This window comes from Cavia porcellus, unplaced genomic scaffold, assembly GCF_034190915.1.
Source record: "Cavia porcellus strain 051 isolate PalLab524CR breed Dunkin Hartley unplaced genomic scaffold, mCavPor4.1 scaffold_4, whole genome shotgun sequence".
Classification (NCBI taxonomy): domain Eukaryota; kingdom Metazoa; phylum Chordata; class Mammalia; order Rodentia; family Caviidae; genus Cavia; species Cavia porcellus.
The window spans coordinates 108,208,847-108,236,451 of record NW_026947487.1 but is presented as its reverse complement, the minus strand read 5'-3'; the positions used below and the strand labels follow the sequence as shown (position 1 = coordinate 108,236,451).

Below are 27,605 nucleotides of genomic sequence, written 5' to 3'. Positions count from 1 at the left end.
TTCTGCACATCGAAAGAAATCTCTAACATAGTGAAAAGAAAACCCACAAACTGGGAAAAAATCCTAGTGAACTGCCCCTCAGACAAAGGACTTCTGTCTAAAACATACAAAGAATTTTAAAAAATCAGATCTCCAAAATTCAAAGACCCCATCCAAAAATGGGCATCTGAGATGAATAAACAATTTTCAGATGAAGAAATACAAATGGCAAATAAATATATGAAAAAATGTTCAGCATCACTAGTCATTAGAGAAATGCAAATTAAAACCACACTGATATTTCATCTCACTCCTGAAAGAATGGCCAAGATCAAGAAAACCACCAACAACAAATGCTGGAGAGGCCGTGGGGAAAAAGGAACTCTCCTGCACTGTTGGTGGGAGTGTAGACTGGTGCAACCATTGTGAAGGTCAGTCTGGAGATTTGTCAGAAAGCTGGGACTGGAAGCACCATTTGACCCAGCTATTCCACTTCTAGGCATATTCCCAGAAGAAATGAAAGCATCATACCACAGTGATATATGTGCACCCATGTATATAGTAGCACAATTTGTAATAGCCAGATCTTGGAAACAACCTAAGTGTCCATCAACTGAGGAATGGATAAAAAATTTGTGGTATTTTTATACAATGGAGTACTACTGAGCTATAAATAATGATCACATTGAGACATTTATAAATAAATGGACACAGCTTGAGACCATACTCATAAGTGAAATAAATCAAACTCACATGTATAAATACTGAATAGTTTCCCTAGTGTAAGAAATGATAAGAATACATGAAAGTACATGATAATCATGATTCCCAGTCACACTGGTTTGACGTCATATAATGTTTTCATTCATTAACTGGAATGGTTTTAATCTGGGTTGTTTTATGTTATTGTCTGTGATACTACAAATAACTATTTTGAAGAAAATAAGAGCGTAACAGCTAGCGCTGATTTAATATCATCCTGTTTTGAAGCCCCATCAAGTTGTTGTTCATTTGTTTCCATTGGTTCTAACATGTTGTATCTTATTATATCTTAATGTATGCAATAGTATAAGCAAATTTTTATAGACAAAGAGATAATATACAAATTGATGTTCGGTTTCTGCTAGCTGGTTCTAAATACCCTGCAATAATTTCATTTTCTTGAACGGTTTCACACTGTCTTGATAAGTTTGATGCTATAGAATACGAAGTTAGACTCAAATATTTCAAGGAAAGAGTTACTATGGTAACTACTATTTATGTCAGGCTATCTGGTGGTAAAACACAATGATGCTTAAATTTTTCGGTTCTGACTGGTGTTGTTCTATTGATATGTTCTTTTTTATCTCAATCTCCCCCCTTTTTCTTTTCTTTTTTTAAAATTAATTTATTTCTTATTATCTTTTAAATAAGGGAAAACTAAATTAAAAATAGTGCAATAGATTATAGTAACTTTTTTGTTTCCCTATTAACCTGATTTGAACCCCTGTATTGTTCTCCACATCTTGTTCTGACTGATTTTATTATATTCTGTTTTGCTTAATAGTATCAAGTTTGAGGGTATAGGCAACCATTTGGAAGGCAACCAGATATTCTATGATGCCCATTACTGTTTGACTATTATCTTCTTTGGAGTCCTGTAAGCTCTCCAATGTGGGTTTTATTGGTCTTCTGTACTGTTCTGTTTAATTCTTTTATACCAGCTGATATAAGCAACTCTTTTTAGGATAACAAGAGGCATAATGGTAACCATTGTTGATCACCTAGTAAACTTTTTTTTTTCATTATATACTATGTCCATCCTCCTGTTCTGACTCTGTTTTGCTTTGTCACATTGGGTTTTTCTTTGGTCCGTCTTGTTTTGTTTTTTGTTTTTTGGCTTTTTTTTAAATGTTTTCTTTTCTTTTTCAAAGAAAAAGTTATAAGAACTGTGGGAGTAATGGAAACCAAAATGTGTGATTGTTAGCGTAAAAAAGAGAGGAAGGAAAGTGATCTAAAGGATATAACTGCAAGTATATTTAAATGTGTATGATAGAGAACCACATTGCTGAGTTTTTGTTGGATCAATGAACAGAACTGACTGCAATCTCACTGTATTAACGTCCACTTTGTATGCTTTAATTTTGTAATCTGGACAGCTGTTTGTAAGATGACAATGTGTGATCTATTAACTGGTGAACTCTTACTGTATATTTTTCATTACTTCTAGCCTTTTACTGTTTTGCTTCATTTAGTTTTTCTCTTTAAATAAAAAAAAAGTTTTAAAAAAGAAATCAAGTAATAGCCAGTGTTGGCAAGGCTGCAGGGGAAAGGAAGACTTCTTCATTGTTAATGAGAAAGTAAACTAGTACTTCCATATGCGCATCAGTGGGGAAGCTCCTCAGAAAACTAAAAACAGTAATGCCATTTGACCAGGTTATTCACCTTCCGGATATCTTCCCAAAAGAATCAAACACATCCTATTACAGTGATACATGTGCACCAGGGTTAAAGCAGCACAATTTATAAATCTGGACATGGCCCCTATGCCCATCGACAGATGAATGTGCAAAGAAAGTGTGGTATTTATACACTGTGGATTGTTACTTTGCTATGAAGAAAGGTGAATCTGAAGCACTCATAGGTAAATGGATGCTTCTTGAAACCACAATACTAAGAAGATGCACAAGCTTAACTGTCACATGGTTTCTTTTATATGAGAGATGCAAAATATAAATAAAGAGCAGAATAAAAAGGTAGATAATAGAAAATAGGGAGACCTTCTTCAAATAGGAAGAAAAACAAAAGATGAAGGGAAAGAGAGGAGGGAAAGGGGATAAAAAAATAATTGAAAGACAAAAATGGAAACAGACTTTTGCAAATGGGAAGAGACCAAGCAAAGGAAGGAAGGGTGCAGGATAGGAGGGGCAAGGGACAAAAAAACAAGGTAAGAGGTGTTATGTGCTTGTACCCAACTCCCCACAATAAATATTGTTTATGCACTGTCAACATATATGAATAAAAATAAAAAAATCTGCAAATCTGTAATTATAAAAAATAAAAATAAACAACTAGCCATCAATGCATGTAATAGTGTAGTAGAATCTTAAAAGCATTTTCCTAAGGGAAAAAAGCCAAATGCTTAACTTTACATGTTGTATAATCGCAATCATGTAACACAGAGTATGTTTTATGGAAAAACAGGGAAACACTGAATTTTTCCTATAAACATAAAAAGTCAGCAGTTGCTGAGTTTGTAGGAATTGGTGGGAATGACTAAAAGAGGGCTGCCTGGGATTTTTAAGGTGATGGAACTGCTCTTTGTAATACATAGGTGGGAGATCCATGGCTGTGCATTTGTCAGAACCGTAAGATGCATGTAGCAGCATTCAACTTTCCTGTTTGCAGCATGGAAAGAGAGGTAGGAAGGCAGACAGACAGATACCTGAGGATGACAGGACAGAATGCAGTATAGACCATGACAAGAGAATCTGTTAAAAAAAGTAGGACATAATCTCACTGAAGGCAGGGAAATCAAACAAAGCCAAAACTAAATAACTTTGGAAAACATTTAGCCTAAACACATTAAAAGCTAAAGACAAAAAGATTTGTGCAAAATTCTAGTTGGTCGGATTTAGCTCCGCGGCATAAGCGCCTACCTTGCAAGCAGGCAGTTGTGAGTTCGATCCCTGATCCCTGGTACCAATAAAAAAAGGAAAAAGAAATTCTAGTTGGTAGATTTGTTTCTTCTAGGGATAAAGGTTAGCAGCCCTGGACTACTTTACGTTTCTCTAGGAGTGATAAACAGACCAGGAGCTCCCACAGATGTCTACACTCTAATACCTGGAAGGAGTCTGAATGAATTACCTCATACACCAAGAGATCTTTGCAGACATGGTTCATTATAGGGTCTTGAGACAAGGAGAGTATCTCTGACTGTCTGATTTGGCTCAGTGTAAACACAGGAGCTATTAAAATGAAAGAGCAAGGCAAGGAGCCCTGGGCGGGAATCATCATAATAGAAGCTTTGAACCCGCGGTCAGGAGGGATGTGATTATTGGCTCTGAAAACAAGGATCATGACGAAAACTATGTCAGCAGTGTCCAGAAGCTAGAAAAGTCTAAGATTGAAATTCTTTTTAAAGCTTTCTTGAAGAAACACAGCACTAGTTGCAACTGGCTTTTCGTACAATGAGATTAATTCTGGAGACCAGAAGTACAAGAGAACTCACCTGTGTTGCTTCAAGCTTATTTTGTAATAATGTGTTACAACAGAAATAGAAAGTCAATATAGATTTTTTGGTAATAGGAAGTAAGAATTACTTTTGTGAATTCCTAAAACTATAGAAGAAACATTAGAAATGAACAGTAATTACAAGGTAAGAAATATTATGTAGCATTCAAGAAAATTTTAGATTGCAAGAAAGTGTTAACTGAAATACAGATGTTTTTCACTCTGCTATGAGAAGGAAAAAGAATGGAGGAGCAAACATATTATTTTAGAAGATGCCTACATTTTCATAAAGGTTTTTCAGTAAAAATATACTTATTTAAGATATTGCCAATGGGAGCTCAGAACAAAGTGTGAACTGTTATTAAAAACTGTAAGAAAGGGAATCTTTGTTATTTAGAGGCAGAAAGCTTAGTGGAATTGCTTCCTGTGCAGATTGTAACAACATGTGACTTGGGTATTTATCTAAGCACATGTTGAAGGTACAGCACAGCCTATTTTCTTTTGCTGTTACAGTAAAATGCAAGTGTAAAAGAAAGAACGATGGAAGAAATGCTAAGAATAAAGAACCCAGGGTGTGATTGCACAGGAAATTCTCAGCATATTAGGCTTGCAAAAGGTACTACCTTTGGGATATTCACTATCAGGAAAATATGCTTGCAGAGAAAGCCCAGACTGTGGCAAAAGCATCTTTTGCAGCATAAGAGACAGACATTCAGGATGTTCCATCCCACAGAGGGGTCTTGGATGAAACTGAGTGTGTGAGTCGTGGATTCTCTCAGCTACACACACAGAAGGTAAAAGCAGAGATCAGAATACATGGAAAAACCATGGGAAGGAGCTTTCTGACTAATGGAATAAACCTATGATATTCACAGCAGATCAAAAAAACTCTTTTTTTTATTTTAAAAAGCAAAACAGAAAAGAAAGATAGGAACAATACAGAATTTCAAAAAATAGAAAATTAACACTAATTAATATATTACATATTGTTATAAATAGTTCTTCAGGTTACAGGATTTAGACATAAAAATCAATCAAACAATGAAAACACAACTTTTTTTGTATGAATAAAGATTCGTAGCATAGCTATCTATCTTGTGTACTCCTGTGTACATACAATCTTTTCCCTTCTTCCTTCTCTCTTTTCCCCTATCCCAGGATTTCTTTCCTTTTGAGCACTTTCTTTTCCTTTCATTATCACCATATCTGTTGTACATTTTGGATCTTATTTTTCTATCTGTTTTTTTACACTATGGAAACACAATATTTACAAATGTGAGTTTATTTCACTTATGATTGTGGTCTCAAGTTGCCTCAATTTACCTATAAAAGCTTCAAGATTCCACAGAAAGCTTAATAACTTTATTTCAGCAGCAACAGAAAATGAGTACACTAGTTTCAAAAATAAGTAAAGAAAAAATGTAGGTAATGAGAGGCAGATTTATCACTGCTGTGGAATAACACTGTAAATAACCATGGAGGAGATTTGACTAAGTCTTGTTTTGAGGGCTCAGTCAGTGCTATCAGTATAAACTTCTATTAATTCATAGATAGTTAAATGCGGGTTTTTTAATTTCTTAACTATTCTGTTTAAATTTATCTCTGGTGTTGCCTTTACATGAAGTGTAGCTTCAGAGCAAATCTTGGACAGTCATGGTGGCATATGCCCGTAATCTCACCACTCTAGGGGGCTGAGGCAGGGGAATCACAATTTCGAGCCCTGTCTGGGTAAAATACCAGCTTAATGAAACTCTGTCTCAAAATAAAAAATCAAAAAGGGTCAGGGATGCAACTCAATGAGATCATGGGTTCAATTCCTAGCACCAAAACAAACAAAAAATCTTGTAATATTATCCTTATTATATAATAATGTAGTATAAAATTGTAGATTATTGTTTTGCTAGTGATGAATTTTCGATAGTTCAAGGTTTATATATAGAAAGGAGAACGATATTCTAACTGATACAGTTAGCTCTCTCAAAGATACAGGTCACTGATTATGAAGCTATTTTATGCATGGTAGGTCTGAACAAATAAGCACATAAATTAGGACTCAATATTTTCAAAGCCAGATAAAAAACTGGTAAACAGGAAAAGAAACCAGAATGTTTTTGTTGTTCCAGATTAAACACAAAGATATTAGTACAAACTCATTTTTACACACAAAAAAAGCTAAGAAATATTTTTGTATCTGCAGATAACATAAGTTTCCGAGTTGTATCAGCTCAAAGGGCCTAACTGAAATAACAATTAGTTGTGAGTATATCCAGGACTCAAATATTGGTTTCTAAACATGATCTTGCAATTTCAAAAAGCTAGAAGCATAGATAACGGGCACAGAGGCCAAGCTGAAATTTCTCCCAATAAACAGTGCTATGACAACTTAAGCAACAACATAAATGCTAAGAGCACTGAGATGTATCTCAATGGATGTAATAAATACCTGTTGGTTCATATTATACAGATCAGTAATTTAGTTTCATAAATGGTTAAGAACAAGTCTTCCTGTAAATGAATTACAAATAATGTATAGATACTCATTCATCCATTGGATGAAGCTTAATTTCGCTGCCCTTGGGTGTGGAATGCCTTAGTGATTCACTTCCAAAGGAAGAAGAATGGAAAGGGAAATCAGTGACTTTATAATAGAGAAATATGACAGGCATAACTTCATCCATAGAGTCAGTGTTAACAGCTCCAGTGATAAATCACACTGATGGGATAATGTGATGTGAGAAAAAAGAACAACTCACCTCTGGGTATTTATCTTAACTCCTAACGTAACAGTACCCAAAACCCAAATCACAATGCATTCTTCAATTTATCTAAGCAGTACACTTCAGAATTAAAAAGGGCCATGAAAGAGGGAAAGACTGAATTATTAGCACAGATCAGAGGTGTCTTAAGAAACACAGTGACTGAACACAACATGGTATCTAAGTTAGATCTTGGTCCAAAAACAAAAAAAAGCATAATAAGAAAACTGTCAAACTGAAACAACTCTGTAGTTAAGCTGATAGTATTGTATTAGTGCTAATTTGAGTTTTTCAAAATGTGTCATTATGTAAGAGCTTTTCATTAGAGACAGTTGGGTGAAAACTATTTGAGAATTTTCATCAATATTTGTGTGTTTACGTTAATCTAAAATTATTATCAGTATAACAGTGGCAATGTTCTTAAAGAAAAATAAAACAATAAAAACTAAATCAATAGGTAACTATGACATAAATAGAAGTAAAACTAATTATTTACTGAGAGACTCAGAAGTGACAGAGATGATAGTATTGGTAGACAGGAATATCAGAAAACTTTTATAAAGCATTTTAAAGTATCATAAATGCAGATGAAAATATCAAGATGATAGGCTAATAAATGGAGGATATATACAAGAACCAAAGAAAACATGCAGAGATGAAAAACATAGCATGTTAATTAAAATGTATACTGGATGTGATATTTAATAGCAAATTCTTGTGTGTTAATTTAGTAAAAATGATATTTGGGCTTGAGGCAATCCCAATCAAAATACCAACAGCATTCCAAGTAGAACTAGAAAAAGCAATCCTAAAATTCATATAGAATCAGAAGAGGCTTAGAATAGAAAAAGCAATCCTGGATAAGAAGAAGAAAGCAGAAGGTATCACAATCCCAGATCTAAAGTTATACAACAAGGCAACAGTGATACAAACAGCATGGTACTGGCATAAAAACAGACACATAGATCAGGGAGGCAGAATAGAGGGTGCAGAAACCAGCCCAGGCACATTAGACTATTTGATCTTTGACAAAGTAGGCAAAAGCATACAATGGAAGAAAGATAGTGTGTTTCATAAATGGTGCTGAGTAAATTGCCTATCTACATGCAGAAGACTAAATTGTGAACCCAGGTAAATCATCATATATGAAACTAAAATCAAAATGAATCAAATATCTAAATGTTAAAACAATCATTTACTCTGCTCAAAGACAAAATATGTAAAACTCTTGAAAACATAGGTATAGGAAAGGACTTTCTGAACAGAACCCCAATGGCATGAGAAGTAGTACCAGTAACAACAAATGGAATCGTATCAAACAAAGCTTCTGTACATCATAGGAAACAATCAAGAGTACAGAGACAACTAACAAAACCTCAGCTACTTTTCAGGCAGAAGACTAAGTCCTAGATTATGTATAGCACTGAAAAATATTAAACCTCCCAGACCCAGTCAGGAAACAGGCAATTGAAATGAACAGACAGTTCCAAGAAGAAGTACAAATGGCCCACAAACAGATTAAAAATGTTCAACATCTTTGTCCTTTAGAGAAATGCAAGTTAAAATTACATGAGATTCTACTTTACTGTAGGAAGAATGGCTATCATTAAGAAATTGAAAGATAGGAAATGCTTGCAAGGCTGCAGGGAAAAGAAATTTGTGTTGTTGGTGGGAATGTACAGTAAAACAACTACTGTGGAAATCGTTGTGGAGATTCCTCAAAGAATTTAAGTTAGAAATTCCCTTTGACCTAGCTATTCCCCTTCTGGGTACCTCCTCACAGAGTTAAAAACATTGTGTTGCAGTAATAACATGCAAAGCCATGTTTATAGCAGCACAGTTCAGAATAGCCAAATCTTAGAAGAGAATTGTATGTCCTTCAGAAAATGAGTGGTTAAATGAAATATGGTATTTACACACAATGAAACGCTTCTATTCTATAAAGAAGGTTAAATTTGAGTCATTTGTAAGAAAACAGATGTACGTGGAGATCACTATTAAGTGAAATAAATAAATCAGACCCACAAGCTTAAATATTACATGTCGTCTCTCATATGAGAAACCCAAAGTACAAATGACAAGCAAAATAAAAGACAGCAAGAAGGAAGGAGAGAGATCTGTCTCAAATGAGATGGTAATCAAGACATGGAGGTTGGAGTCTGGTAAAGATGGCTGATAGATAACAGCAGGCTACAGAGGCTCCCCGAGATAGCCAACTTAGAATTCAACATAAGACAGCATGGAGAGTCCTGAACAGAGGAAGATGAATCCTCTCATCCCAAGGTGAGAAGAACCAATCAAACATACAGTCCCGGTTCTACAATTGGAACAGCTAAAGGCTCAGTGCTCCTGCTGCAGTGCCCAAACACACGTGGCGGTGAATTACTCAGCTACCTGAAATCCTTCTGCTTTGACTCACTGGAAATTCACTTGCACTGAGGATGGGAGTCAGTGAACCGAATGGAGAACTGAGCTGGCAGGGAACCTGCATCGACCTGTGGTGAGTGACAGGAATAAAATCATTCCACAGTGAAGGGGCTCCAATAGACAAGATTCTGGAACCGAGCAGACTGGCGAGAACAAGGAGCTGCAGTGACTTTAATCAGCTGTTCCCTTCTCAAGTGGGATTGGGGGGGAGTGCTTGACCTGGGTCACATCCTGGACTGAGACCCAACAGGCTAGCCCCAGTACCTCCGTAGTACACTGCAGTGGGCAGGAGCACCTAGTCAGCACATTTCAGATGAACTGCAATCAACAAAAAAAGAAACTAGGCCCTCCTATATATACCTGTATGGAAGGAACAAAAAATATGAGAAGAAGAAGCAATAAAAAGGATCCTTAGCCCCCAACCCAGAGAATATTGATCCAAGAAAGGTAAATGCAAAGGAGAGTGAGATCAGCAAACATGCAATATCAGACACAGAACCAGTGGACATAAAGCAATATCTTTGGGACCTCATAGACAAGTTCAAAAGTGAAGTATTTAACCAAGTAAAGCAAGACATAAATAAAATAATAAAAGAAACCCTAAGCATCTCTCAAGAAAAAAATGGAAGAGTGGAGGAACAAAAAAAAGGGGGGGGAGAATTGTTTGATGAATAAAATAGAGAAAACATAGAATACATGAAGCAGGTTCAAAGAGATTACCAGGAAATTAAAAATTCCATTGAAAGCTGGCAAAACTGCTTGAAAGAAACTAAGGATAGATTATCCAAACTGGAGGACAGGTTTGCAAAGTGGGATCATGAAAGGAAAAATTTCTTAAAAATAACAAGGAAACAAGCAGTAACAATACAAAGGCTAGAAGACAACAAGAGGATCTATAACTTAAGAATAAAGAACATGAATGAAGAAGCAGGTGTACAAAGGAACTACAAAGGCTATTCACAGAAATAATGAAGGAAAACTTCCTCAACATAGGAAAATAAAAAGATATTCAGGTGCATGAGGCATACAGAACTCCATACCACCAAAACAGAAATACACCCAGGCATATAATTATCAAGATCCAAGAAATGCAATATAAGAACAGAAAATAAAAGCAGTCAGAGACAAGAAACAGATTTCTTACAAGGGAAAGCCCACCAGAATTACAGCAGACTTCTCGGCACAAACCATCAAATTGAGAAGAGCATGGAGCAAAGTATTCCAAGTCCTGAAAGAAAATTCTAAAGAGAGAGAAAAGCACCAGGATTCCAGGAACTGTGGCTGAGAGGCCCCAATGAATGGTACAAAAAGTGAAATGAAGACAAACAGACAACTAATGATGAAAAAAGAGCTCAACAGAAATGAGGCAGAGAAGGTTGGATATAATTTCTAATATAGATGGCCTAGATACACTAAATTAAGAAAAAAAAGAGAGTGTTGCAGGCAGAGTGGATCAAGAGGTATGGTCCACCAAAATGCTCTTAATAGGAAATATAATTAGCCTGAAGAAAGGTATATGGATCGAAAATCAAATATGAGAAAACAGAACTCTATGTGATAGGGAAACAGAGAGTAATAGGGGCAACTGGACTAGTATTTATGGATAGGTTGGAAAGAAAGGCTTTAATAGGTAAAGAAATACAACTAGAGATCAAGTTCAAGAGTGAGAAAGTTCAGAAACACTGAGGTAAATAGCAGGTTGCCCTCCCAATATAAAATCGAGGGTGTTGGGGAGACCCAAAAATTCACACTACAACCTGGGGGACTGAAAGGGGAAGAATAGTCTTTAAAAAAGACAGCAGAAGGTATTGCTAATAGAGTATTAGGAATTAAAGCCCATATTACTTGCACCACTCTGCTTAGATAGAACTTATTCCGTCCCAGTTTGTATACAAGCACTAGATCTCAGGGCACAGACAGCTGTCCAAAAAACATCAGGATATAGCACAGCAATTATCTTTAATTTCCTATTAACTTAATCTGGATCCCTATATAACTTATACTGTTATATCATGACTGATCTTAGTTAAATCTGATTTGCTTGATTGCTATTTGTTATTGACAGATTTTATTCAAAAATGTTAAGGTTGACGGTATCAAGTCAGAGAGTATTGACAACTGAAAATGACAATGATTCACTATGATACCCATTCTGATTTGATTACTACCTGTTTTTGTAGCTCTACAATACCTACAAAGTTGTATTTCTATTAATACTGTTATGTACTGATATATGCAATTAAACTTTATCTGATGATATAGCCAGTTCTATTGATGATAATGAGACAACTCCGTAACCATGGTAGAACTCCTTGTACAGCTGTCTTATATGTCTTTTCAGTTTTATGTGTCTGTAGGAATATGTTTTATTCTGTCCTGCTTTTTTCTGTTCCTCCCTCTAATATAGAAAGGATAGAAATACATGTTAAGACTCATACTTGCGTAAAACCTATAAACAGTTTACAAGAACTATCTTATGACACATGATGAAATGAACAAATACTTTGAAGGAAAAAAAGGCACTACATGGCCCAAAGCTGATTCTGGAGTATCATGATGTGAAATCCAGCAATACTATTATTCTTTGTTCAGAGTGATTTTAGTCTGCTTTGGTTTGTTTAATCTCAACATCAATGAATATATGGATAAATGTGTACATGTTTAAGTGTATAGGACTGATAACTATATTGCTAAGATTTTATTAAATAGTTGAACAGAACTATTTGCAGTCTCCATGTTTGAATTCCCATCTATATGTTCCACTATTGTATCTTGAACAATTATTTGTAAGAGGACAGAAAGTAAATATCAACTAGTGATTTATTACTCTTTATTTTTTTCTTTTAAAGTATGTACTATTTCTACCAGTTTAAAAAAAAAGACATGGAGTTCAGGGAAATGGGATGATAACAGAATTGAGATATTTTATACACATGCACAAGGACTGTAATCATCTTTCAGACCAACATATAGTAATACAAAAATAAAAACTGAAGAGGGCTGATGTCATACTACCAATAGATACTGTGGAGAATTTAGAGATATACTCATAGCGACTAAGCAAAATGAAGTATAGGATGTGAATTATGAAACATCTCAAAAATATCATTCTTCTCATGATTTTATATCAGGGTAATTCTGGTTTCAAAACCAATATATAATGACCTATATAGTTTACTGGTTTTCAACTTTAATATGATGTATAGGTAAAATATGTAGGATTTGATTTCAGTACTGAATATAAATATTATTGATCTAATAACATAAAATGTAATGTAACTTGGGTACAAAGCAGAAAAGGAAAAGCAAGAAGGGATACTCCCAGAAAAATGATAATAATATACTTATTTTACAAATTAATGATTGAGTTATATATGATGGACCAGAAAACAAAGTTTTTTAATAATTATGCACACATAGAGTAGCAATAATAAAAAGACTGCAACAGTAAAATGATACCAATTAGGGAAAGGTTAGGGGAAACAGAGGGCTGGATAAGGAACATGTAGAGAAAATCAGTAAAAATCTGCAAAAACAACATAGCTGTAGGAGTGTATTTGGGAGACAATTATAAAAAAATACTAGAATACATAAAATATCTGTCCCTAGGGAGCATCACAGCAGTGAGACTATATAGGAAAAGGGAAGTTTGGAATTCTAGTGCAATATTTTCTGTAATAACCTCGTGCTTCTATTGCTCTAGGAAAATGTTTTTAAAATAAAGTGCATAAATTTTAAAAAAGTTCAAGTGTTCTGTTTTTTTTTTTTTTTCTGCCAAGTTGTGGACCACACTCTATAAAACTTGGGATATTTTTCATTTCACATGTAATAGTCTTTACCAATGATACCATAGGTGCACAGAATTCACCATTTTGTCCTCTGTGTGCATTACTGTTGCTATATAAGAGCATTCAGAAATAAAGGGAGTAAATAATATGTGGAAAGCATGGGTGACTTTTAAAAGTGTTATGATGAAAGACACTGAACAACAGACGGATTGTACTATGTGGATCTATGTCCAGAAAGTCTAAGGTAGACAAAATGGATCTCCAGAGATAGCAGTCGTGTCGGTTTTGCCTGGGACTGACACTGCCCAAGTGGATCCAAATGGGAATTAAGGAACTGCAGTAATTACAGCTGCTGCTATACTGTAACTGAAATGTCACTACGTGGCACATTTATTCATTAAAAAGCCATCAAACTGGGGGCTGGGGATTTAGCTCAGCGGCATAAGCACCTGCCTTACAAAGCAGGCAACTGTGAGTTCAATCCCCGGTACCGATAAAAAGGAAAAAGACAAAAAAAAAAAAAAAAAAAAAGCCATCAAACTGTGTGGTTAAAGTATACATATCTCACTGCCTGTCCTCTTTTCCTTACAAAGCCTGATCAAATTGGCAGCCATCATGTCTCTGCTCCATACAGTCCAGTGGGTTGACTCCCCATGTGATGCCATCTGGGGCTGCAATCAGCTTCAGACTGAAGAGGACCAGAGCACGCATGTGCCATTGCCTAGAGTTAATACACCCCCTACCTTCAAGCCCCTTCTATTTCCAGAGAAACAGGGAGACCAGAAGTCCCTTGGGTGCTGTGTTAGATTTGCCCTCATCTCTCTTCCAAGATCACCCTGTTAGGAACATCGTGCAGCAACCATTTGTCTCAACCTGTCTCCCTGTGTCCACAGACCGATTTGTTAACCAGCCCTGGATTTGTTTTGGTTTTTTGTTTTGTTTTGCATCACCAACTGTATAAAAGTTTTTAAGTGGTATAAAGCCTTAGTGTATTGATGTGGGGTTCTGAACTAATTGTTTATGTATCTTTTTTGCCCCATCCATCTGTTCATAATCAATCAGGAGAGCAGCGCTTGCCTCTGTTGATGAATTTTGGCTGAAATGTCTTGAAGTTATGAGCACCAGGCTTGGTGAAACCCAGCTCTGAACACCTAACACCTGGATCTGTCTTCACCATGGCTAAGCAGGCTCCTTCCTTCAGACTGTATTTTTAAGGTCAAACTAGCAGATTAAATCCAAATATATTGAAGACACAACTCACTCTTCCCTCAACATCTTAACAATGGCTGTGACTTCTGCCATTAATATTAACTATGATATGGTTATTGTCTCAGAGATCAGCTTCAGAACTTGTACTCATTAAGATGAATCTTATACCAAAGGAAATAAAACCCAATTATAGTATTTACTGCAGTATAGTGTCATTTATATCTATCCCACTTCTACTTTTGGGAATCAAAGTGATAACCACAAGTGATCTACAGTGTCATCTATTTTCATGGTTGCAAACAATGTTAATTTCCTGAGCGCCCATATATGCCTTCCACCTACCCCTTGTCTCCTTCAATGGGCTTTGCTTCCTATTTTACCACTATGAACCCGATACAATGGCATAGTGCAGATCTATAAAGTAATTTGATATGATAATTTGTAGCTCCCGAGTTTCTACAAGGAGATTAGGCAAGAAAGAAAACTCATTTTTGACACAGATCAAATACAAGGAAAATGAGCTTGGACAATGGGTGATGCTGTGGGAGTTGCACTCACAATGTGGGACTCATTAGGAGTCTCTGGTATTTCATTTCCTACCACTCACCACCTGGAGATTTCTTCCCTCTCGGATACCTTGCCAAACTTCAAAAGCTTTTCCTGCAATTTTCTTTGTCAGTTTGGGAGATCTCTTTACCCTTGTCCTTATCAACTGTTGTCTGGTAGCTCCTCAATTCTAACTGGGAGGTGTTTACGTCATTAGGCTTATGTTCTTGAAAGAGATTGTAAGAGTCTGCTTTGTTTATATTCTCATTCTCTCTCTCTCTCTCTCTCTCTCTCTCTCTCTCTCTCTCTCTCTCTCTCTCTCTCTCTCCCCTCCCTCACTCCCCGGCCCTGAAGTGAGTGGCTTTACTCCACTACATGTTCCTTGGTGTTACCATAGGACACCCTCACCAGACCAATAGGTCCATCTGACCATGGACTGAAACTTCTAAAACCATGAGCTAAAATAAACCTTTCTTTGTAAATGGATTATTTCAGGCATTTGTTGTAGTATCAGAGAACACACTAATAAAATAACTGAACATACAGTTTTCATACTTGCTTTATTTTAAAATAAAGATAAAAATTCTTATTGTGATCTTTGAAGCCCTTCTAAAGCTGTCAGTGTTTCAAAAAACTCAGTACAGAAATCTGGGTACCTAAATAATACATTCTACAAAACTGAACAAATCATGTGGTCCTCCTATCCAAACTTGGATTAAGAAATACACAAAACAAGTATTGATGTGAAATCTGTGAGATTTACTTGAATTTTTTCAAAATGACTGCTCACAGAGTGCAGAGAGGTGTTTGCCTTGATAACCTGCACTCCTTGAATACATGGGAGGCACAATATTACCACACACTGAGAATATAAGTAGGCAGTAACCAGGATCTATACGAACATCTCTCCAAATTGTACAGAAACAGAAAATTGTGCTACATACAGTATGTACAGTGAATTCTGGTGTGTGTAGAAAACACAGGAATAATGGAGCAGAAGTGAATGCAGGAAGGGTTTAACCAGGACATTCCAGACCCCAAATACCTTCCATACTCCTTCAAGGCAAGACACAGAGTCTTCTGTTTTTGCAGGCAACACAAGATGTAGGATAAACAAAGAAACTGAGACGACAGAATGAGCATGCATAGGACCCTTCATGTGTTTGTATTCAAGATTCCACTTCTACATGCTTCTATGCAGGGCTCAAAACAACAAAATGTGCCCGCTGCACCCACACCCAGGGTCTCCCACTCAAGCTACATAGGCATTGAGTATTTACCCATTTATAACCACACCACAGGAGTAAGACACCATGGAGAAGGAGTCTGTCTTCCTACCAGACTCATCATCCTTCACATAAACAGCTTGGTGGTGTAACTGCAGATACAGTGCAGAGAATCAGGAAGAACCAGAGACCAACAGGAATCAGAGACCAAGTGAGAGCCCAGAGGATAGGGGAGATTTAGAAAGAGACCTTTCAATTCCTCCGTCTTCACTGATAGGAGATTACAGTATTAACAGAATGTAGATAGCTAATATTATTCCTTAAGTGCCATAAGAAACATAAAGGCTCACCAATTGAAGCCTAGACTCAGGGTGCTAAGGTGAAAATCCAAATTTTATTAATACATGGCAGTTGCACCTCAGGGCAGGTCATCCAGGCGCTCTGCCTCAGATTCTTCAACTGTGACATGTGGATAATTACAGAAACTCTCTGCAGGGTGATGAGGAAGATTAAATATTTAATAATGGAAGATACTTGAAATTCCTGAGAGCAAGTAAGTGCTCAATACATTTTGCATTTATATTATATTTATTATCATTACTCTATGGTTAGTATTTATTATTACTGAAACTACCAATAATCAATGTTCCTATTATAAATGAGGGCTTACCATTTATGAACTTCACATCATCCATTTAAACATTGATTTTCCCTGTGTTTACAATAATCTCTTAATTCTTAATTGCTTTATTAATATCAATTATACTATTTATATAATCATATCAATGCTGCATCATGGCTATTCCTCAGTACACATAATAGGATCCATGATTATTATATTCTGTTAATCAAAATTAACAACGTACTAAAAATTCCAATTTTCCCAAAGGGAAACCAGTATTCCCAAAGAGAACAGCAATATACTTTATAATTACCCTATTAGTCCTGAAAGGTCCTGGAGATTGACAGCACTCTCTAAGATGCACCAAGATCTCCGAGGTGGGTCCTTACAATCATGGCCCTCCATCATCATGCAGAGCTGTCCTTCTCCCCCCTTTACATAGCTATGTTCCTGTCCTCTCAGTGCAAGGCTGGTAGCACAGGATGAGCCCAAACCTGTAGTTTTGCCTACTAGTCTGAGAACACCCAGGTCTGGAGACCCACGGGCTAGAATTTCTTGCAGATCAGGGGCCTCCTGTCATGTCCCCAACACAGTCCTTCCCTAACACACAACACATACATTTTTATGTCACGAACCCTACAGTTGACTATACCCATTCTTCAACCTTAGCAGTAAGAACAAAACAGGGCAGGGCTGGTTTCTTTTCCTAATTCTCTCTTTCAGGGTCTCTTAGTGCCACTGAAGAACTCATTGAATTCTCCTGCCTCAACAAGAGGGAGAAAGGCTCCACTGTATCCCATGGAGGCAGAGTTCTCAGTGCTATCAGTGTGGTATGAACTCATGTTTATTAAAATGTGTATCTAGATACATGTACACAGAAGTATTTATAAATGTTCACATATAGAGAGTTATTCTGGCTCTGTACCTTAAACTCATCTCAGTAGCAATGAGTATACCTAGTGTTCAGATCTAAACACTGCTAGTTTCATAGCATCATTATGCATTTAAAAAAAAACAAGGGCCTCTGAAGAAAGGGCTGAATATATGACTAGGGTAGCAAAAATGCAAGAGAATCCTGGTTATTAGAATCCATCTGAAAGTCTCTAATAATCAATTGTGATTTTATAATACAGAAACTGCCATGACCTGTGCAGACTGTGGGGTCCTGAGAGGGGCAACAGTAGATTAAGTAAAACCTAGACACATACTAAAAGGAAAGCTGGGACCAGGGGGACCTGACCTCTCTGATGGAAATGCAGCAACATCCCAGAATGTCCGCATCTTGATGTGCACACAGTGACCGGGGGGGGGGGGGAGGAGTGTGTGAGGGCAGGAAGCACAAGGCCTCAGTGTTTTGCTGAGAACACTGAAAGCGAAACATTCTCAGAGCTTTCTATGCTGTAGCTCACAGGGAGGAACACCAGGGCCGGACACCTGCTGGACTGGCCTTGCTCTGGTCCCATTACCTGTTTACATGGATCCTTCTGGTGCTCTGTGTTCTGGTGTTAGCCCTGCTCTCACCTCAAATGTGTGGTCAATCTCCAGCTCATCCACTCTCCACAGAAACACTGAAGAGACCATTTTATTTGGTTTTGTTTTATTTTTTGTACCAGGGATTGAACTCACGACCCCAAGTTTGCCAGGCAAGTGCTTATGCCACCGAGCTAAATCCCCAGTGAAGAGATGATTTTAATCAAGTGATAAAGACCAGTAGCAGCAGAGATAACTGGTACTGACCTCGCATGCTTGTCTCCTCTGCAGTGTTCTTCCTAAAACCCATAACCCAAATCTAAGTAAAAAATAGTATCAGAGAAACCAACACTGGGAAAGAGACATTATATAACGTTGCTGTCCAGTATAATTTAAAAATCTTATGATTTGGAAAAATTGGGAAAGTCAGCCCTAAAGTCCAAATTTTGTGCCCCTCCTTGTTTGAACGTTGAAATGGTACCCCCAAGCTGATAGTATTTTGAATTGGAGCTCAGAGGAGGTGCTTGCCTGAGTATGGAAACTTCCTGAATGGAATTAGTATTCCAATGTCCTTTTCACCTTATAGAGCTCGCTTGTCTTTCTAATATGTGAGGACACACTGAGAAGGCGCTATCTCTGAGAAATCTGGCCCTGTTTCGACACTGCCTCTCCTGGTACCTTGATCTTACACTTATGCTTCCAGAATTATGGGAAATAAATCCTGATATTTATAAGCCACTCAGTCCATTTTTATAGCTGTCTGAATACGAAGACAGTCAGAGAAATGTCACATATTACATTAAAAAGAACAGATGCCATGCTTCTAGGAGAAAAATACAGGTGGGATGCACTTCTATCTCAGAAGGTGCAGGTGCTTCTCAGTTCTGAGGACGTGGGTTACAGCCAGCTTGTAAAGTCTCCTAAAATTAGCAGGTTATGCTGGAAGTGCTGAGGCAGCCTTATCTAAACTAAGCAAGAGCTGTCCCATTCTGACAGAAAAAGCAAGACAAAACTTCTAAAGCCCAAGACAATGAAAAATGAGGGTCTTTGCATAATATTCCAAGTCACTAGGTGCTTTGATTCTGCTCTAATAGATAAATTCATATCCAAAAGCGAATGAAAGAAACATAATATGGAATTTGTAGGGCACAAAACAACTAGAAAGAAAAAATTACTGACTGTAAAACTATAAGATGTGATGGGTATCATCAGAGACAAATATATTTTATAAATAAGTAAATATATTTTAGTCTAGTTTTTGCAGGAATGCCTAATATTAGGCTTAAAAAATTAGTAGAATTGCTAAGTCAAGCAATCTTTTACAAAATTATGTCATGTCAGGCTCTTGTCCTTAAGTGTTTCACTTATTTAAAAAGAAAATAGATAATAAAGATATTATTCCTAAACCTATGAATTATTTAATGATGTAATACCAAACGTTACTCTTCATAGCACCATATACTAAAACTACTTTGCTGAGTGATGCGTAGTTATATTCTGGGGTTTGGTCACTGATTATTTAGATGACCCTCTTTGAGGAGCTAGACAAGTAGATTAACCTATTATTAAGGAAATGTTTAAACAGGCCCTGTGGAGATGCTCAGAGCCTGCTGTGGGTTACAGCTATTGTAATATATCACAAATGACAGAAAACTAGCTCAAAGTACATTAGGCAAAAGGGATTTATGGATGCTCATAATTGCAGCATAATGACTTCTGGGCTGTCTTGACCCAGAGTCAGGCTCCTTTGGCCTTTTGGTCTGTCTGTCCTACTCACAGCTCTGCTTCCTTATATGGCATCATTTCTCACATGGATTCCCTTTATATGGCAAGTTGGGGTAGGAGTTCAAAGCTCCAGGCTCACATCTGCTACCCCCATTGAAGAGAGGCATCCTTTTCACTGAATGAGGACTATCATTGAGCCATGTTGCGTCACATGCCTTTCCACGAACCAATTAATATGGCCTGAGCTGGAGTCCTGTCTGACCCAGAAAGACTGGAATCTCAATGGAAACCCTCCATCAAAGTATACCAGAGCTACCTCATGCTTCTTAGATACCTCCTGCCATTTTAACTCATTTCCTAGGGGCCTCTTTTCAATAAACTGGCCAGAACTAGTTTCTTCTCACTTCCAACCAGGAATCATACACACAGAGTTTTAGGAAACAGGGGGAAGGAGCTGGATTCTAGGCACAAGATCCAGGAAGCAAGCACATCATGGCACAAAGCTTGCTGTGTTCCAGGAATGCTGAGCTGTGCTGTGAGGTCTTGAACCGATGAATACACCACCAGAGATGCACATCATGGGGGAAGAACTTTGGCAGTGTCTTTCCTGGAGAGGAGATGAGGGACAGACAGGAGCTGATTCCTTATAGCAGCTGGGTGTGTGATGTGACCACTTCATGGGTCACACTACAGAAGGTCGTGGAACCCAGAATCAGCAGGACAGTCCTAGTGCAAAATACTCAGCTCCCATTTGCCTGGCTCCTGCTACCATCTTTCTTCCCACAAGCATTAATGTTGTAGCAACCTGACTCAGAGAGACACAGCTAACACTGTCATACCCACTGCTCTAGAAGGGGAAGATGTTAGCATAGGTGTCACGAGGTTAAGGGAGCAAAGTTTCATGGGAACTCAAAGCCCCAATGTTGCTAATGTCAAACAATATAGTATTAATTCAATACAGTATAAAGTCATAAAGATTTTATTTACATGACCTTGAGCAAGTTACTTGAACTCTCTACCTGTATCTTGCTTAGTAAAAAAAAAAAAAAAAGAACACTTCATAGGATTATTGTGAAAATCAACACTGATTCACGTGTTTGTACCCTACAAAACTCATGTCAAAATATAGTTCCCAGAAATTTTAATGATTGTAATGATATTAAAAGGTCAGACCTAAAACATTCTACCCTGATGAATGGATTAATTCCATTATAGATGTACTAGGCTAATTAGTGTAGGAGTCAGTGTGTTGTATCTTTGTTTTTTAAACATAAAAATAATATATATATGTGAGTTTGAATGTGCTGTTCTTACTTTGGGTAAAATGTCCATATATATATTGTGTAACGTTAAAATCAGGTTAAAAATATCCATCTCCTCAAATGTTCATCATTTATTTGAAGAAAAACATTGAAAAACATTTCTTCCAGTTTTTTTTTAATATGCAATGCATTATAGTCCTTGCACACTGGAACTTCTTCCTGCTACCTGGCTGCACTGCGTCCCCACTGACCACCCATTCCCCAGGCTCTCCTGTTCCCCACTCTCTCAGCCTCTGACAACCCACCACTCTACTCTCACTTCTGAGAGATGAATTTTTACGTTCTACACAACAGTGCAACCCTTTGATGTTTATCTCTCTGACTCTGGCTTGTTTCACCTAATATAGTGTCCTTCTATAATTTCTATCCATCCTGCCACACACGAGAGAATTTTACCCTTTTGTGACTGCACAGAAGTCTATCGGGCATACAACATGCTCCACTATTCCTAGGATGCTTATTCCCTCTGGATATATGCTGAGTAGGGGCGGATTCTCCATGAAAGGCCAAGTCCCTGCTTCTCTTTCCCTCTGAACTTTCTGCCCTGGGAAGATGCAGTGACAAGGCCTTTACCACATCCCAGCCCTTGATCTTACATTTACCAATCTCTGAAATTGTGAGAAAATAAGTGTATTTTTGTTATAATACTATAAGTATTTTGCTCTAGCAGCATAGAATTGACTGGAACAATTAAATTTATGTAGACAGGGTGCTTAATAGATACCGCCACATGGTATTGGATAAACATCACTTCTTAATACTGATAGAAGTATAGTACTGAATTAATTTCAGGGACAGATGAACTCTTCAACTGCAAAAATTCTTTCATCCATTGCTCTAGACATTTGAGAAATCACTTTGGATTGTTCAATAATCTCTGCTATTTCCCAGAAAATTCCAGTAGAAAACGTGGAAGGGCACATTCAGGTGCTTTCAGAAGTGCTTTCTAAAGTATACTGTTTTCTCCTAGTGGATCCTAATCCAGAGAAAAGCGAGGTAAACAGGTCTTGAGAGACTCCCAGGTCTGAGATGGCGGCAAGGAGGTCAGGCGGGCTGATTTGTTAGCAGTGTGCTCCTAACAGAGAGTGTGATGGTGCCTAACTCATTCTTCACACTCTCTGGGCAGAGGAGCTGATCTCAGAACTTCTCTAGATATTCAAAGTTCAAGGATCTTCAGAGCAGGTGTCTACAGGTCCAAGCAGCATGGACTTTTTCTGCCACCAATTGTCAATTTTGAAGGACCACCGTATTTATGTAAGCAAAGAAATGAGGTCTCCTTTTCCTTCTAGGGCACCTCCCTGGTCCCCAGGAATCTGCTTGAGCGTCAGCTTTCCAAGGGATGCCCCTAAAATCTCCTCTGAGGGAAGAACAGTAGCAAAAGCCTGGTTTTGTCCATCCAGAGGCACAAGTCCAGGACTGGCTGTTAGATCAGTGGTTTATTCACTTATTCTCTGGTGGCCCCAGGCCAAATCACTTCTTCCTCTGCACCAGTTTTCCCATCTGTGAATCACATGGCTGATCCCTGCTAACTCTAGTATGGAATTTGAGGTTTTGCATTCCTCAGGTGTGATTGAATGGACATATCTATCTGTACTCCACTAAAAAAATTCAAAGGTAATTTTTAATATTATATTGTAATGTCTAGAGGCTCTCTAGTCACGTGACTCAATTCCAGTATTTCCCCTCTTATCATTTATGCACAAATTTATTTCCCCTCTTATCATTTATGCACAAATTTTAGTAACATGGACATTTTGGAAAACTAAATACTTTTACTTTGGTTCCTTTGGTTTTGTTTTCTATCTCACTGAATTCCCCTCCATATTATTTCCTTATTTCTTATTTCACATTTAATTTCTCTTTACATCTCCCAACTTCTTAAACTCACAGCAGAACACTAATTACGGCCATTTCTTTATGTATTTATATGAAGAAATATACTTATATGCTTATAATATTCATATATTTTTAAGCATGTGCTCATAAATTTTCCTATAAGCACCACATTGCATCCTCCAAATTTTTGTTGTGTTTTTAGTTTTATTTAGTTAAGGATATTTTCTAATATCCTATAGTATTTATTATTTTATTTCATATGTTAATATGAAACACAGTGACTTAATTTCTGATTATCTGGAACACTCCAAGATGCCTTTTGTCAATTCCTTTTTCATTTTAATTTTTATTGCTACATGTCTGCAGTGCGTAATTGCATTCATGAGGAAGAGTTACTGCTGGACATAACACATCTTAACTCTTTTTTACATCCCCTTTCTTCCCCTCCCTCCCCCATTTCCTAGTCCCTTTCTCATTTGTAAAACAGCTATTTCCATGTTGTGACTGAAGAGCAATCTGTATGATTTAACCTTTTTAAAAGTGTATTCACACTCACTTGGTGTTTCAGCAGGTGGTCTACCTTGTAAATGTGCCATAAGTACTGGAGAACATCTACTGTGCCATGACTGGGGGGAACGCCTTTGTCAATCAGTAAATCATTTCTGCCGGTATCTGTTCACATCTTCTATGCCTTAGCTTTTGTCTGCCCTTCCTATTTTATCCCTTTCTGTAGCACTGAAAACTCTGTGATTTTGGATTTGTCTGTTTCTCCTTCCAGTGCTATCATTTTAATATTCAGGTACTTTACAGTTTTGTATTTGGATGCATACTTAGTTTAATTATGTCTTCTAAATAAATGCATGGTCTTGACCTCTCCATCATGGCGCTATGCCTCACTTTAGTGTACCTTATTTTGACATCTATTTGCTGCTGCTGCTACTGTGATCTGTCTGATTTCATAACGTTGTCACGTGATGTAAGGTTTTTGGTCAGTGTACTTTTAAACCGTACCTTTTTGTATATTTAAGGGGTCATTATTTATGGTTTTTGTAGACCATATTCTTACATTGAGTTTCTTTTAGTAAGCATGTAGTTAGTTGGCCCTTGCTGTTATTCACTTTTTGACAATCTGTATTTTAATTGACCTGTTGATTCAGTTACAAATACACAATGTTGACCACCTTACCATTTGTCCTGTTTGTCACATCTGTTCTTTATTCTTTTGTTATGCTTTTTCATCTTTCTCTTGGATTGCTTATATTTATGGTTCTACCTTTTCTAAATTCTAGGCTTATTACATTTTGGCATTTTGGAGTGTATCCTTTTTTTTTATTTTCTTATGGTTAACAAATGCTTCTTTATCACAGTGCAACTTCAAATAATAATATATAAGAACATTACAACAATGTACTATCATTTATGACTTCCATTTGTACCATTGCTGTCATTTGCATCATTTCTACAAATATTATAAACTATATGATATGCTGTTTTTTTCATTTAGACAGTTATATTTTAGAAAGTTACCACTTTTTAACACTTATCTAGATAATATAACTAAGTGTTCTAATAACACTTCATTCATTTACATACATTAGTTTTCCAACTATATTTATTTAACATCCATTATTCAAGAATTGTCTTTACTTTTCTTGGTGTACAGGCCTGCTAGTGAGAAAATCTTGCTGCTTTTCTTTGAAACTTTTTATGCTGCCTTCATTTTGAAAGAGTATCATACAAAGTATAAAATATAACATATTTATTTTTATTTTCTTCATAAAGTAATTTTCCCATAGTTCTGATTTCAAGTTTTTTTATAAATCCACTTTAAATCATCTTTGTTTTTGTGTATGTAACATATCTTACTTTTTCTTTATAATATTTTGTCATTTTCCCTTGTTTTCAGCAATGTATTTGTAATATTTCCTACTGAACTTTTGTTTTTATTCTACATAGATTTTGTTGAGTTCCTCAAACCTGTGCCTATAATTTTCATCAATTTGAAAATTTGGGGCCATTGTATCTTTAAATATATTTCTTGTTCTCACAGTTCATCACTCATGGGATGCCAGTGAGTATATTTTTACCATTTAGATTTGTCATAAAATTACAGATGAAAATCTTGTAAATTCAATGCCAGCAAAATGTGAAGTGTGCTCATGTCGGGGAGGTTCCACCTTTATCACTCCCATGGAGAGAGAATCAGTGTAATCACCAGGCACTGCCCAGCCGGGCTGAGACACTTTATAATCCATTCCATACGCGCCTAAGACCGGAGAACCTGTGAGGTCAAAACACATTTGGTGCCAAGTGGTTCAGAGAAGGGATTGTGTTGTTGGTGTTCTTAGCTCTGCTGTTTTCCCTGAAAAAAAACCAATCTCTTTCACAGAGCAAGTTAGCAAAAGTTTTAAAAAGGAGCCTACTTGCAGTACAGTTCTGTTGAGATACAGGACCAGTATTAAACACAGGTGAAAAATGCAACTTTACCTTCAAACACATAATCTAAAATTTACAACACAGAGATATGCCAGATATGCAAAGGAGGAAGCATCTGGTCACTGGTTTGAATTCTCTCCAATGTAACACTTGTTTTAGTGACTTAGGAGTTAGCATCTTGAGCGTCTCCTTTGTCTTCATGATATTGAGACCACTCTTCACCAGACATCTTGTTGTTCCTGGGGGGGCTCTCTTGTCTGTCTGGCTAGGAGACAGTTTGTCTTTCTGGCCTTTGTATGTTCAGAGGTTGGTCCATCTGTTTCACCGTCTGGCTTCCTAAGGGTCCATCTGACTGGGACAACTTAATACATCTCCATGTTCAATCAATATTGTGGAACTATAATTTCGGTATCTATATTATGCATAATTTAGTGTAACATCTATATATATATACATATATACATATATATATATAATACAGTAAGTTACAATGTATATGAATTATTCTATAAGTCATGAGATTTAATAATATTTATTAAAGTAACACTGTCATGGCCAACCACGTACCAGATGTTAATTTAGGTGTAACACTGGGTCATTTAATACCCTAAAACATTCATGCAAGGTAGGTACCACTATTGACATCGCTTCTGTACTGATGATGAAAGCCAGGCTCAGAGAGCCTGAACGCCTTTAGCCAGAGTACAGGGACCTGTTTGAGATACCTGGTAAACACTGCAGAAATGTTTTACTTGGTCTTAGAGGGCATACTCTTCAACCACATAAAGTAAGTTCATAGGCCCCAAACTGCATACAAATATCATTTCATTTTATATTCTACATTCATGTGCATTTATATTCTACATTCATGTGCTTGCAAGGCAGGTGCTTATGCCGCTGAGCTAAATCCTCAGCCCCCATTAGTGTGCATTTTAACTACATAAATCAGTAAATGCTTAAATCATATAATTACTTAAAATTCAGCATGTTTTATCAATTTTACTTTATAAAGAATACCAATAGTATACTGTCGGCTATACACATTTCTTTTAAAATTGTTTTACTGTCTGCATTAAAATATTTTTCATTTACATATTTTCTGTATTATGTAATTTTCTTATGTTATTTTGTGATTCTTAACATGTTTTGTATATAGTTTTTATAATCATTCAGTAAATATATTGTATTATGCCTAAATTTAAATATTGCTTTTACGTTATAATAACTATATTTTACTTACGTTACCTAGTATATATAAGGCTCCACATCGGTAATTGGTTTTCATTGTCTTAATTATAATTAAAATAATAATAACTAGCATCAAAATCTTCCACTTAGCAATGGCTTAAAGTAGGCTAAGCACCTTTAGTCACTTCAACCCAAGCAATCCTCAGCCCACGGGTCTATAACGTTGAGTCAGTGTTTCACAAGGAAAAAGCCATGGCTTTGGGCACTTGGGATGCTACAAAGTGCTGGAAGCCTCTTACGCAACCCCAAACTTATCCCAGGAAGTAACCTCCCATTCAGATCCAACATCAGGAGATGCCTGCAGAGCCCTCCACCCTGCCCCAGCCACGACCCTATCCAGAATTCTGTCCCCAGGTGACAGAGCTGTGGCTCCAAGGGATCAGTCCCTCTGGGGCTTCACCTAGTGGGTTTGGGTGTGCGGAGTCACTCAGCTGGCTGAGGACCAAGCGCGGACAACCCCGAGAAGCTCAAACAGATGCAGAAACACAGATCTAAAGTCACCCAGAGACAAAGAGCCTGAGCCGCTAAGGAGTTGCGCACCCGCGCTCGCCCTTTCTTAAACTGTCACCTGGGAGCGCCTTCTGCTGGCTGTCCAGGCTTCTTGCAGCGTTCCTCGCGTTGCACCGCTCTTCACGCTTCCAGGGACTGGAAAATGTCATCTGGCCTCAGCTGTCCTCTTTGTTTGGAAGCCAATGAGGCGGGCCGCGGGCCGTCGAACCCGCCCCTTGTCCAGTCAGCATTTTAACGGTGTGCAGAGAGCGACGCGGTGCGGTTCTCAGCCAACAAAGACATAGAGGCCCCTC

The 27,605-nt window shown here is 37.2% G+C and overlaps 1 long non-coding RNA gene across 4 annotated transcripts in view; it reads right to left on the bottom strand.

Moving 5' to 3' along the window:
* Positions 1 to 27,530, bottom strand: part of LOC134475792 (uncharacterized) — a 214,297-nt gene extending 186,767 nt beyond the window's left edge. For 2 of the 4 annotated variants that reach the window (XR_010047050.1, XR_010047048.1), the window contains exon 1: positions 27,371 to 27,530. This is a non-coding gene — a long non-coding RNA (uncharacterized LOC134475792). The remainder of the gene's footprint in view (positions 1 to 27,370) is intronic. The other 2 variants (XR_010047051.1, XR_010047049.1) reach the window with 2 other exon arrangements.
* Between the last annotated feature and the right edge of the window lie 75 nt (positions 27,531 to 27,605).